Below are 13,132 nucleotides of genomic sequence, written 5' to 3' on the forward strand. Positions count from 1 at the left end.
TGGAGTAGGCCTTTCTCCAGCCACAGACGGTGGGCTTAGATGCTGCAGCGAAATAATGATTTTGGTTCTTACCTGTTAAATCCTTTTCTCCGAGTCCATGAGGACACAGGAAACATGGGTATAGTGGAGTAGGAGGAGTCTAGACAGCAAAAGGTCAGCTTTGCTTACAGCACAGGCTCCTCCTTCCCTATAACCTGCAGCAGCCAGTTAAACTCAACAAGTCCAAGTGCATGGAGGAGTAGAGAAGAGAACAGACCAGGCACATACAAAATCAGACACATATCCTAAGCCAGACTGAAGGTTTACATAACAAAAAAACCCTCAGCCAGTCAGGCTCATAAGGTTGGCGTCCAGTGTCCCACATGGACTCAGAGAAAAGAGTACAAAAGGTAAGAAATAAAATCCCATTTTCGCTTTTCTCCATAGGGAACACTGGAAACATGGGAGGACCCAAAGCTGCCTCCCTAGAGGAGGGAATGCGCCTGTGCGATGCTTAGGACCAGATGTCCAAAACTAGCATCACTAGATGCAGGAGTCAGATCATTAAAATCTGATGAATATATGTGCAGAGGACTACATGGTCACCTTCAGAGCTGCTATCCTTATTACTATCCATGTAGAAAAAGAGGGCCCTCACAACATTAAGGGGAGTCAAGGTGGAATCTGAATTAGACTGGAAATAAAAGGAACCACAATTTCCTGGTTTATATGAAATTTGGAAACAACCATAGGAAGGTAACCCAGACATGTACAGAGAACCACCCTATCTCAATAAAAGATGAGAAACTTAGATCGATGAGACAAGACTCTCAAATCATATACCCTTTGGGCTAAAGCTATGGTCAACATGAACATGTTATTTCATTGATTCCAAAGGTTCAAAGGGATGAGACTGAAACGCGCAATACCAGCGTTAAATCCCACAGCACCATCAAAAGAGTAATGGGATGTTAAATATGCAGAACCCCCTGCATAAAAAGGTCTGAATTTAGTGGTAAAAGGGCCACCATACACTGAAAAATTACAGACAGAGCCAATACATGCACCATTAAAAAGGAGGAGAGCCGTAGCAACAAATCTAACCCTGTTTGTAAGAAGGATAAAACATGAGAATGACTGCAAACTATTGGACCCCGGCGACTGACAGCATACCAGTGAGAACAGGCCAGACATACACAATAATACTAGCTCAGGTCAGTATCCCGGCAGAAAGCAAGGTTCGGACATCAGAATCAGAGAATCTCTTTGCCTTTAATATGGAAGTCTCAATAGCCTCTCTATTAAAGCTAGACGAGCTAGATCCAGGTGGAGACAAGGGCCCTGAGACAGAAAGTACAGCCTAAGGAGAAGACACCACAGGGAATCTACAGACAGTCTGCGATGATCCATGTACATTGGTCAGCGAGTCCAGTCTGAAGCAGTCAGAATGACTGTGCCACCCTCCAACTTGGTGGCACAATCCAGAGACAGGAAGAGTCTATCATTGCCAAAGTGTGATGACTGGAGCCACCATAGTAAGGAGTGATGTACCTCCTGGGATAGAGTAAGCATCTGAGGCTTGAGATGAAGGTAGGAGCGTCTCCACCAGAAGAGGAGCTCCAACAGCAGTGGTCTGGAGTGAAACTAGTCATATTGCACCATGTCGAAGTGGAGACAGGGTGGAGAGATCCCATCCTGAATTTCAAAACTCTAGCAGGGGTTGGAAACCTTTTTTCTACCAAGGGCCATTTGGATATTTATAAAACCTTTTGGGGGCCATACAAAAATTAACTAAAAAAATTACCCTGTCCCCCAGTAGTTATGCCCCTTAAAGGTACGGAGTGCGTGAAAAAATGGGTGTGGACAATTAAAATGGGACGTGATACACATATGCATACAATAGTGACAGCGCCAGATCCACAAATGCCCCCACAGTGCCCCCCCCCCCACCCCACTGTGCTGCTCACCGCTGATGCTGCTCCCTCTGGTGGCGGAGTGTCTCAGCTGTCGGGGTCAGGGCAGGGAGGAGAGCACAGCTATGTCGGCATGTAGGATCTCAAACCAGCCGCCGGTTTGTGAGCCAATCAGAGCTTGCGGACCGGCAGCTCCTGAGTGACTCACGAACCGGCGGCTGGTTTGAGATCCTACCCGACGCTGGACATGTAGCTGCGCACTCCTCCCTGCCATGACAGCTGAGACACGCCTCTCGCTGACACAAGCAGGTGGGCCGGAACAAACGCCTTTGCGGGCCTTATACGGCCCGCGGGCCGGAGGTTCCCCACCCCTGCTCTAAAGGGAAGACATTGAGCGATTTTAGGTTGAGAATGGGACGGAAGGAACAGTTTGGTTTCTGAACTAGAAAGAGGTTTGTGTAAAAGCCTGTTCCTCTCTGGGGGAGAGGGAAGCAGACACTACAGGCCAAAAGACACCAGACTCCTGTAGAAAAGTACTAGGTTAGAGGACGTTCTCTAAACATTAATGCGTAACCCCTCAATAGTATGCCTTTTACACAGGAATCAGAAGGGGTTCACATCCAGTCCTCCGGGAAGTGCAGAAGACAGCCTCCCATTATTGTCTGGTCCTGGACCTTGAGGGTGACAGGTTGGATGTGAAGAACCCCTGCAAAAAAATCTGGATATCAGGCAAGTGTGTCACTCAGTGCAGAAACAGAACAGAAAGGGACGACCCTTGTACTTCTAAAGGTGGGTACACACTAACAGATATATCTGCAGATCAATTGATCTGCAGATATATCTATGGACGGATCGAGCAGTGTGTTCAGCATACACACTGCTCGATCCGTCGGGGACTGTACACACGCCCGCCCAGTTCACCTGTCAATCACCACCGGCCGCCGCAGCATGTGTACGGGCGGTCGGCCCACACACAGCGACGCGCCAATATATCGGTAGATATATAGGCCGTCGGCTGTGCTGCGCGGCCGACGCGATACTCCGTCGTTCACAGACGTATTGGCCGTACACACTGGCCGACGGTCCCGCGATATATCGGCCGTTCAGGAGAACGGCCGATATATCGACCAGTGTGTACGGGCCTTAAGAGATGCCGGGCATAGGCCCAAAGTCAAGCCAGTCTGTAGAAAATCCAAAACCCTGGAAAGTCTATAAACAAGCTGATCTCCACTGGAAATAAGTGTTCTATAACCTGTACATTCTTACAGAAGGAAGCTTTATGGCTAAGAGAATGGTCCAGATAACGAACTCCGAAAAAGTCTCTAACTCTTTAAGACCGTTATCTCAACAGCCACCCCGTCAAAGACAGGCATTCAAGGTCAGAATGAAGAAAAGCAGATCCACCCACAGATGGTGCTAGGAACAGACTGTGCAGATCTGGGTACCAGGCCCATTTGTGCCATTCCAGAGTGACGAGAATGACTGACCATCTCAATCTTCAACTTGTGATGGACCCGCGGAAGAACGACGATTGGAGGAAATAGGTACACCAATGGAAAGGGCCATGGCACCGCCAAGGCATCCACTAAGAATATTTCTGGGTCTCTTGTGCAGGAGCCATAACGAGGCAGTTTGTGGTTGTATCTGGAAGCCATTAAGTCGATGTGAGGTCGACCACAGCAATAAACCAGCATCTGGAATAAGTTGGGATGGAGGGACCACTGGAGTGCACATCCTGTCTGCTGAGGAAATCTACTTCACAGTTTTGAACTCTCAAAATGAATAATGCAAAAACATAGAAACAGTTTGCCCGTTTGAGAATGCGAGCCCCCACCCTCATAGCCGCGCGACTTGTTACTAAAGCAAATTGAAAGAGCAGCAGGAGTAGGAGACATAGTAGTGATGGGAGATTTTAACTATCCAGAGATAAACTGGAAAAACGATTCATGTGATACTGCTAGGGGCAATAGGTTTTTAAACACACTTAATGATAACTACTTAGTTCAACTAATTGAGGAACCAACTAGGTACAATGCAATCTTAGACCTGGTATTAACAAACAATGGGGATTTGGTATCAGGTATTATAGTAGGGGAACCCATAGGAAACAGCGACCACAATATGGTCACATTCAATATCAGTTTTCATAAACAGCCCTATACTGGCTCAACTAGGACTTTAAACTTTAGCAAAGCGAATTTTGAAAAGATGAGGGTATTTTTCGGGGATACTGAATGGGAAGGTTTGTTTTTAGGAAAAAATGCTACGGAGAAATGGGAGGTACTAAAATTCCTGCTAGCTAAAAATACACTCAAATTTATTCCTACGAGCAGCAATAAAAGGAATAAAAATCATAAACCGATGTGGCTTAACAAAAAGATAAAGGAATTTATGGGCAAGAAAAGGAGAGCATTTAAAAAATACAAATCTGACGGGGAAGCAGTCATTTCAGCACTATAAGGAATGTAACGAAATATGCAAAAAGGAAATAAGAGCGGCTAAAGTAGAAACTGAAAAACTAGTAGTAAAGGAAAGCAAAGCGAATCCCAAAAAATTATTTAAATACATTAATAGCAAGAGATTAAAGAAGGAGAGTATAGGCCCTTTAAAAGACAAGTTGGGAGTCTTAAGCAAAAATGATGACATAGCGGACACACTAAATGAGTTTTTTTTCAACAGTATTTACTAGAGAGGACCCAATTCAGGGACTAACACATAATCTCAATAATGAGAATATCCCACTGATAGGTACTTATTTATGCGAGGAAGTAGTCTGTGACCGATTAAAACATTTAAAGATTAATAAGTCACCAGGACCCGATGGTATTCACCCAAGGGTTCTAATGGAGCTTCATTCTGAACTTGCAAAACCGCTATTTTTGATCTTTAAGGATTCAGTAATATCAGGTATGGTTCCCAAAGACTGGCGTATAGCGGAAGTAGTGTCTATATTCAAAAAGAAGAAGTAAAGCTGAACCAGGTAATTATAGACCAGTTAGTCTTACATCTATAGTGGGGAAAGTATTGGAAGGTATTCTAAAAGATAGTAATTCAGACGTTACTTGAAGTCAATAAGGTCATTAAAAGGAATCAACATGGGTTTATGAAGGGGGGCAAAAGACGTAGGGTTCCCCCGTATTTTTAACACCAGCACCGGGCTCCACTAGCTGGAGAGACAATGCTACAGCCGGGGGACACTTTTATATCTGTCCCTGCGGCCGTGGCATTAAATCCCCAACTAGTCACCCCTGGCCGGGGAACCCTGGAGGAGTGGGGAACCCTTAAATCAAGACCCCCCCCCCCTCCAGCAACCCAAGGGCCAGGGGTGAAGCCCAAGGCTGTCCCCCCATCCATGGGCTGCGGATGGGGGGCTGATAGCCTTGTGACAAAAATAAGATTTTACTCACCGGTAAATCTATTTCTCGTAGTCCGTAGTGGATGCTGGGGACTCCGTAAGGACCATGGGGAATAGCGGCTCCGCAGGAGACTGGGCACAACTAAGAAAGATTTAGGACTACCTGGTGTGCACTGGCTCCTCCCTCTATGCCCCTCCTCCAGACCTCAGTTAGGATAATGTGCCCGGAAGAGCTGACACAATAAGGAATGGATTTTGGAATCCCGGGTAAGACTCATACCAGCCACACCAATCACACCGTATAACTCGTGATACTATACCCACTTAACAGTATGAAAAATAACTGAGCCTCTCAACAGACGGCTCTTAACAATAACCCTTTAGTTAAACAATAACCATATACAAGTATTGCAGACAATCCGCACTTGGGATGGGCGCCCAGCATCCACTACGGACTACGAGAAATAGATTTACCGGTGAGTAAAATCTTACTTTCTCTAACGTCCTAAGTGGATGCTGGGGACTCCATAAGGACCATGGGGATTATACCAAAGCTCTCAAACGGGCGGGAGAGTGCGGATGACTCTGCAGCACCGAATGAGCGAACTCTAGGTCCTCCTCAGCCAGGGTATCAAACTTGTAGAATTTTGCAAATGTGTTTGACCCCGACCGAGTAGCTGCTCGGCAAAGTTGTAAAGCGGAGACCCCTCGGGCAGCCGCCCAAGAAGAGCCCACCTTCCTCGTGGAATGGGCTTTCACTGATCTAGGATGCGGCAGTCCAGCCGCAGAATGTGCAAGCTGAATCGTGCTACAGATCCAGCTAGCAATAGTCTGCTTTGAAGCAGGAGCACCCAGCTTGTTGGGTGCATACAGGATAAATAGCGAGTCAGTTTTTCTGACACTAGCTGTCCTGGAAACATACATTTTTAGGGCCCTGACTACGTCCAGCAACTTGGAATCCTCCAAGTCCTTAGTAGCCGCAGGCACCACAATAGGTTGGTTCAAATGAAAAGCTGACACCACCTTAGGGAGGAATTGGGAACGAGTCCTCAGTTCCACCCTATCCATATGTAAAATCAGATAAGGGCTTTTACATGACAAAGCCGCCAATTATGACACACGCCTGGCCGAAGCAAAGGCCAACAGCATGACCACTTTCCACATGAGATACTTTAGCTCCACGGTTTTAAGTGGCTCAAACCAATGCGACTTTAGGAAATCCAACACCACGTTGAGATCCCAAGGTGCCACTGGAGGCACAAAAGGGGGCTGAATATGCAGCACTCCTTTAACAAATGTCTGAACTTCAGGCAGTGAAGCCAGTTCTTTTTGGAAGAAAATCGACAGAGCCGAAATCTGGACCTTAATGGAACCCAATTTGAGGCCCATAGTCACCCCTGACTGTAGGAAGTGCAGGAATCGACCCAGCTGAAATTCCTCCGTTGGGGCCTTCCTGGCCTCACACCAAGCAACATATTTTCGCCATATGCGGTGATAATGTTTCGCGGTCACATCCTTCCTGGCTTTGATCAGCGTAGGAATGACTTCCTCCGGAATGCCCTTTTCCTTTAGGATCCGGTGTTCAACCGCCATGCCGTCAAACGCAGCCGCGGTAAGTCTTGGAACAGACAGGGCCATTGCTGCAGCAGGTCTTGTCTGAGCGGTAGAGGCCATGGGTCCTCTGAGATCATTTCTTGAAGTTCTGGGTACCAAGCTCTTCTTGGCCAATCCGGAACAATGAGTATAGTTCTTACTCCTCTTCTTATTATCCTCAGTACCTTTGGTATGAGAGGAAGAGGAGGGAACACATAAACCGACTGGTACACCCACGGTGTCACTAGAGCGTCCACAGCTATCGCCTGAGGGTCCCTTGACCTGGCGCAATATTTTTCTAGCTTTTTGTTGAGGCGGGACGCCATCATGTCCACCTGTGGCCTTTCCCAACGGTTTGCAATCAGCTGGAAGACTTCTGGATGAAGTCCCCACTCTCCCGGGTGTAGGTCGTGCCTGCTGAGGAAGTCTGCTTCCCAGTTGTCCACTCCCAGAACGAACACTGCTGACAGTGCTAACACGTGATTTTCTGCCCATCGGAGAATCCTTGTGGCCTCTGCCATCGCCATCCTGCTTCTTGTGCCGTCCTGTCGGTTTACATGGGCGACCGCCGTGATGTTGTCTGACTGGATCAGTACCGGCTGGTTTTGAAGCAGGGGTCTTGCCTGACTTAGGGCATTGTAAATGGCCCTTAGTTCCAGAATATTTATGTGTAGGGAAATCTCCTGGCTTGACCAGAGTCCTTGGAAGTTTCTTCCCTGTGTGACTGCCCCCCAGCCTCGAAGGCTGGCATCCGTGGTCACCAGGACCCAGTCCTGTATGCCGAATCTGCGGCCCTCCAGAAGATGAGCACTCTGCAGCCACCACAGTAGAGACACCCTGGTCCTTGCAGACAGGGTTATCAGCCGATGCAACTGAAGATGCGATCCGGACCACTTGTCCAACAGATCCCACTGAAGGATCCTTGCATGGAACCTTCCGAATGGAATTGCTTCGTAAGAAGCTACCATCTTTCCCAGGACTCGCGTGCAGTGGTGCACCGACACCTGTTTTGGTTTTAGGAGGTCTCTGACTAGAGATGACAACTCCTTGGCCTTCTCCTCCGGGAGAAATACCCTTTTCTGTTCTGTGTCCAGAACCATTCCCAGGAACAGTAGACGCGTTGTAGGAACCAGCTGCGACTTTGGAATATTCAGGATCCAGCCGTGCTGCTGTAACACTTCCCGAGCTAGTGCTACTCCGATCAACAACTGTTCCCTGGACCTCACCTTTATAAGGAGATCGTCCAAGTACAGGATAACTATAACTCCCTTTTTCCGAAGGAGTATCATCATTTCGGCCATTACCTTGGTAAATACCCTCGGTGCCGTGGACAGACCAAACGGCAACGTCTGGAATTGGTAATGACAGTCCTGTACCACAAATCTGAGGTACTCCTGGTGAGGAGGGTAAATGGGGACATGCAGGTAAGCATCCTTGATGTCCAGTGATACCATGTAATCCCCTTCCTCCAGGCTTGAAATAACCGCCCTGAGCGATTCCATCTTGAACTTGAACCTTTTTATATAAGTGTTCAGGGATTTCAAATTTAAAATGGGTCTCACCGAACCGTCCGGTTTCGGTACCACAAACATTGTGGAATAGTAACCCCTTCCTTGTTGAAGGAGGGGTACCTTGACTATCACCTGCTGCGAATACAGCTTGTGAATTGCCTCCAGCACTGCCTCCCTGTCTGAGGGAGTTGTTGGCAAGGCAGATTTGAGGAAACGGCGAGGGGGAGACGTCTCGAATTCCAGCTTGTACCCCTGAGATACCACTTGCAGAATCCAGGGATCCACCCGTGAGCGAGCCCACTGATCGCTGAAGTTCTTGAGACGGGCCCCCACCGCACCTGGCTCCGCCTGTGGAGCCCCAGCGTCATGTGGTGGACTTAGAGGAAGCGGGGGAGGATTTTTGTTCCTGGGAACTGACTGTATTCTGCAGCTTTTTCCCTCTACCTCTGCCTCTGGGCAGAAAGGACGCGCCTCTAACCCGCTTGCCTTTCTGGGGCTGAAAGGACTGTACCTGATAATACGGTGCTTTCTTTGGCTGTGAGGGAACATGGGGTAAAAATGTTGATTTCCCGGCTGTTGCTGTGGAACCTAGGTCAGAGAGACCATCCCCAAACAACTTCTCACCCTTGTAAGGCAAAACTTCCATGTGCCTTTTAGAATCTGCATCCCCTGTCCACTGCCGAGTCCATAATCCCCTCCTGGCAGAAATGAACATTGCACTTATTTTAGATGCCAGCCGGCAAATATCCCTCTGTGCATCTCTCATGTATAAGACTGCGTCTTTAATATGCTCTATGGTTAGCAATATAGTGTCCCTGTCTAGGGTATCAATATTTTCCGATAGGGAATCTGACCACGCAGCTGCAGCACTGCACATCCATGCTGAAGCAATAGCTGGTCTCAGTATAATGCCTGAGTGTGTATATACAGACTTCAGGATAGCCTCCTGCTTCCTATCAGCAGGCTCCTTTAGGGCGGCCGTGTCCGGAGACGGTAGTGCCACCTTCTTTGACAAGCGTGTGAGCACTTTATCCAACCTAGGGGATGTCTCCCAACGTGACCTATCCTCTGGCGGGAAAGGGTACGCCATTAGTAACCTTTTAGAAATTACCAGTTTCTTATCGGGGGAAGCCCACGCTTCTTCACACACTTCATTTAATTCATCAGATGGGGGAAAAACCACTCGTAGTTTTTTCTCCCCAAACACAATACCCTTTTTTGTGGTACCTGGGGTAATATCAGAAATGTGCAACACATTTTTCATTGCCGTAATCATGTAACGGGTGGCTCTATTGGAATGTACACTAGTCTCATCGTCGTCGACACTGGAGTCAGTATCCGTGTCGACATCTGTGTCTGCCATCTGAGGTAGCGGGCGTTTTAGAGCCCCTGATGGCTTTTGAGACGTCTGGGCAGGCACGAGCTGAGAAGCCGGCTGTCCCACATCAGCTATGTCGTCAAACCTTTTATGTAAGGAGTTGACACTGTCACGTAATTCCTTCCACATAACCATCCATTCAGGTGTCGGCACTTGCTCCGCCTCCACATAAGCCTCCTCATCAAACATGTCAACACAGCTGTACAGACACACCGCACACACACAGGGAATGCTCTGACTGAGGACAGGACCCCACAAAGTCCTTTGGGGAGACAGAGAGAGAGTATGCCAGCACACACCAGAGCGCTATATATACAGGGATTCACACTACCCACAGTGATTTTTCCCCTATAGCTGCTAATATTATGCAGAATTGCGCCTAAATTTAGTGCCCCCCCTCTTTTTTACCCTATGTAGTCTGGAAACTGCAGGGGAGAGCCTGGGGAGCGTCCTTCCAGCGGAGCTGTGAGGGAAAATGGCGCCAGTGTGCTGAGGGAGATAGCCCCGCCCCTTTTTCGGCGGACTTCTCCCGCTTTTTTATATGGATATTTGGCAGGGGTATTTTACACATATATAGTCTTTATGACCATATTATGTGGTATTTGCCAGCAAGGTACTCCTATTGCAGCCCAGGGCGCCCCCCCAGCGCCCTGCACCCATCAGTGACCGGAGTGTGTGGTGTGCATGGGGAGCAATGGCGCACAGCTGCAGTGCTGTGCGCTACCTTGATGAAGACCGAAGTCTTCTGCCGCCGATTTCCAGGAACGTCTTCTTGCTTCTGGCTCTGTATGGGGGACGGCGGCGCGGCTCCGGGACCGGACGACCGAGGCTGGGCTTGTGTTCGATACCTCTGGAGCTAATGGTGTCCAGTAGCCTAGAAGCCCAAGCTAGCTGCAAGCAGGTAGGTTAGCTTCTCTCCCCTTAGTCCCACGTAGCAGTGAGTCTGTTGCCAGCAGATCTCACTGAAATAGGGATTTTTGTTTACTTACCGTAAAATCTCTTTCTCTGATTCCATCTGGGGGACGCTGCGCCATTACTTGTGGGTTAGAGGTGTGTGGTTGTGGAGTTTGGCACAGAACTATTAAAACCTGACTCCTCCCCCCTCTAACCCCTCCCATCTCCTTCCTGCCTAGCCAGCACCTCAGTTAACGTTTAGCCAAGCCAAAGGAAATAGACCGAAAACAATTAACTGGTTAAACCAGACAACATATGGGAGGGATCGCAGCGTCCCCCAGATGGAATCAGAGAAAGAGATTTTACGGTAAGTAAACAAAAATCCCTATTTCTCTTTCATCCATCTGGGGGACGCTGCGCCATTACTTGTGGGATTTCCCAAAGCAAGCAAATGAGAGGAGGGAGACATAGACGGCATAGCCGTCCGCCAATTTTGACGCCCAACAGGGGCAGTCTCCAAACCGAAAGTGTGAGAACGGTAAAACCTTTTTAAAACGTATGCACAGACGACCAGGTCGCCGCCCTACACGACTGCTCAATAGACGCAGCCCCGCGAACATCTCAAGAAGCTCCAATAGCTGGAGTCGAAGGAGCTTGAATCGAGTCAGGAACTGAAACATTAGAAGACTCTGTGATGGTCGTAGTTACCCAACGAGTCACTGTGTACTTGGAATCCGGCCAATCTCATTTGGACGCAGCCATTAAAAACCAACAATGCATTCGTACGACGGATAGAATTCGTACGAGATAAATAAATCCGTAAGGCCCTAAGCACATCTAAGAGAGCCAATAGGAATCCTCCCCGGAAGGAGGAGGAGTAAACGCTGGAAGGACAATGTCCTGATTTTGATGAAACGCTGACACAACCTTCGGAAGGAAGGAAGGTTTTGTTCGCAGAACCACCCGATCATCATGAAAATCCAACAAGGGTGGTCTGCAAGAAAGAGCTGCCAATTTAGATGCTCATCTTTTGGAGGAAATTGTCAATCGGAAGACATTGAACGTTATATATCGCAATTGTACCGATTCCAAAGGTTGAAATGGAGGTTTCTAAAAAAAACCGTAAGGACTAAGTTAAAGTCCCAGGGAGGAACAAAAAAAGGTGGCTGAATCCGAAGAACTCCCTGAAGGAACGTCTGAACTTCTGGAATGATAGCCAGTCTCCTATGAAGAAGAGTCGACCAAGTAGAAACTTGACCCCATTAGTGAAGAAGTCTGAGATCCTCATTGAGATCCTCCTGAATGCAGGATAACAGACGAGGAAACTCTAAACACATCCGGTGTTAAACCACGCTTTTCACACCAAGCAATGTAAATTCCAGAAGCCACCGGTTATCTAGCCAGAATCATCGTTTACTCAACAGGACGAGAAAAACCTTTTTCCCCTTAAAATATTGGATTCAAGAACCAAGCCGTCAAAGTCAGCCGACCAAACCTGTGTGGTGACATGGTCCTTGAATCATAAGATCTAGAGCAGAGGGGGTCGGGATGGTTCCTCGACGACCCTATTGTGCAGAAGAGTGTACCACTGTCATCGTGGCCCATCTGGGTCCACCAGAATGATTGGAAGACCTTCTCTCTGAACGCGTTGAAGCCGACGTGGAATCAGTGGAAATGGTGGAAACACATATCCCAGTTGAAAGTGCCACAGCGCCGTCAGTGCATTGATTAGAATTGCTTAAGGGTCCTGAGTACGCGACCCGTAGAGAGGAGGTTTATTGTTGAGACAAGACGCCGTCAGATCTACATCGGGCATCCCCCACCGGGCTACTAGAGTCAGAAACACCTCCTGGTGAAGCCCCCTCTCTCCCTTATGCACCGTGTGACGGCTTAAGAAAACCGCTTCCCAGGTCTCGACTCCTGGAATGTGAATCACGGATATAATCTGAACCCAATGTTTCGCCTAAGTGAGAATCTGAGCGACCGCCTTCCTGGCGGTCCAGTTTCGAGTTCCTTTATTTAAGTAACTGTCGTGGCGTTGTCGGGCTGAACCCGGACTGGATTACCCTTTACCATGGTTTGAATCCGAAGGAGTGCCTACCGGACTGCCCTCAACTCCAAGATGTTGATCTGTAACTTAGACTCGACTGTTTCAGAACGTCTGAAAGTGAGGAGTCTGAAACACCGCCCCTCAACATCTGAGGCTTGCGTCTGTGGTGACCATCCCCCAAGAGCAAATCGTGAACGGTACCCTTTTTGGTCAAATTGGGCTGTGAAGCCACCAGCGAAGCGATAGACGAGTCTTTACAGACAAGCGGATTAGCTGTAATTCGAGATGAGGTCCTGTCCGTGAGGAAGAAACGCTTTCTGGTTGGTGGCGTCGAATAAGAATCCCAGAAATATCATTTTCTGGGAAGGAAGTAAAGACGACTGTGGAAAAGTTATTATCCATCTGAATGACTATAGAGTCTCTATCGTGAGACGCAAGTTCTGGTGAAGGATTAACTCT

General features: G+C 48.2%; 1 protein-coding gene across 3 annotated transcripts in view; it reads right to left on the reverse strand.

Annotated features, from left to right (window-relative positions):
- The window catches only part of BAZ1A (bromodomain adjacent to zinc finger domain 1A), a 284,468-nt gene that overhangs the window by 110,425 nt on the left and 160,911 nt on the right, over positions 1 to 13,132 (reverse strand). The gene's annotated exons all lie outside the window — the stretch shown is intronic.

Source organism: Pseudophryne corroboree, chromosome 12 (genome assembly GCF_028390025.1).
Source record: "Pseudophryne corroboree isolate aPseCor3 chromosome 12, aPseCor3.hap2, whole genome shotgun sequence".
NCBI classification, from domain to species: Eukaryota; Metazoa; Chordata; class Amphibia; order Anura; family Myobatrachidae; genus Pseudophryne; species Pseudophryne corroboree.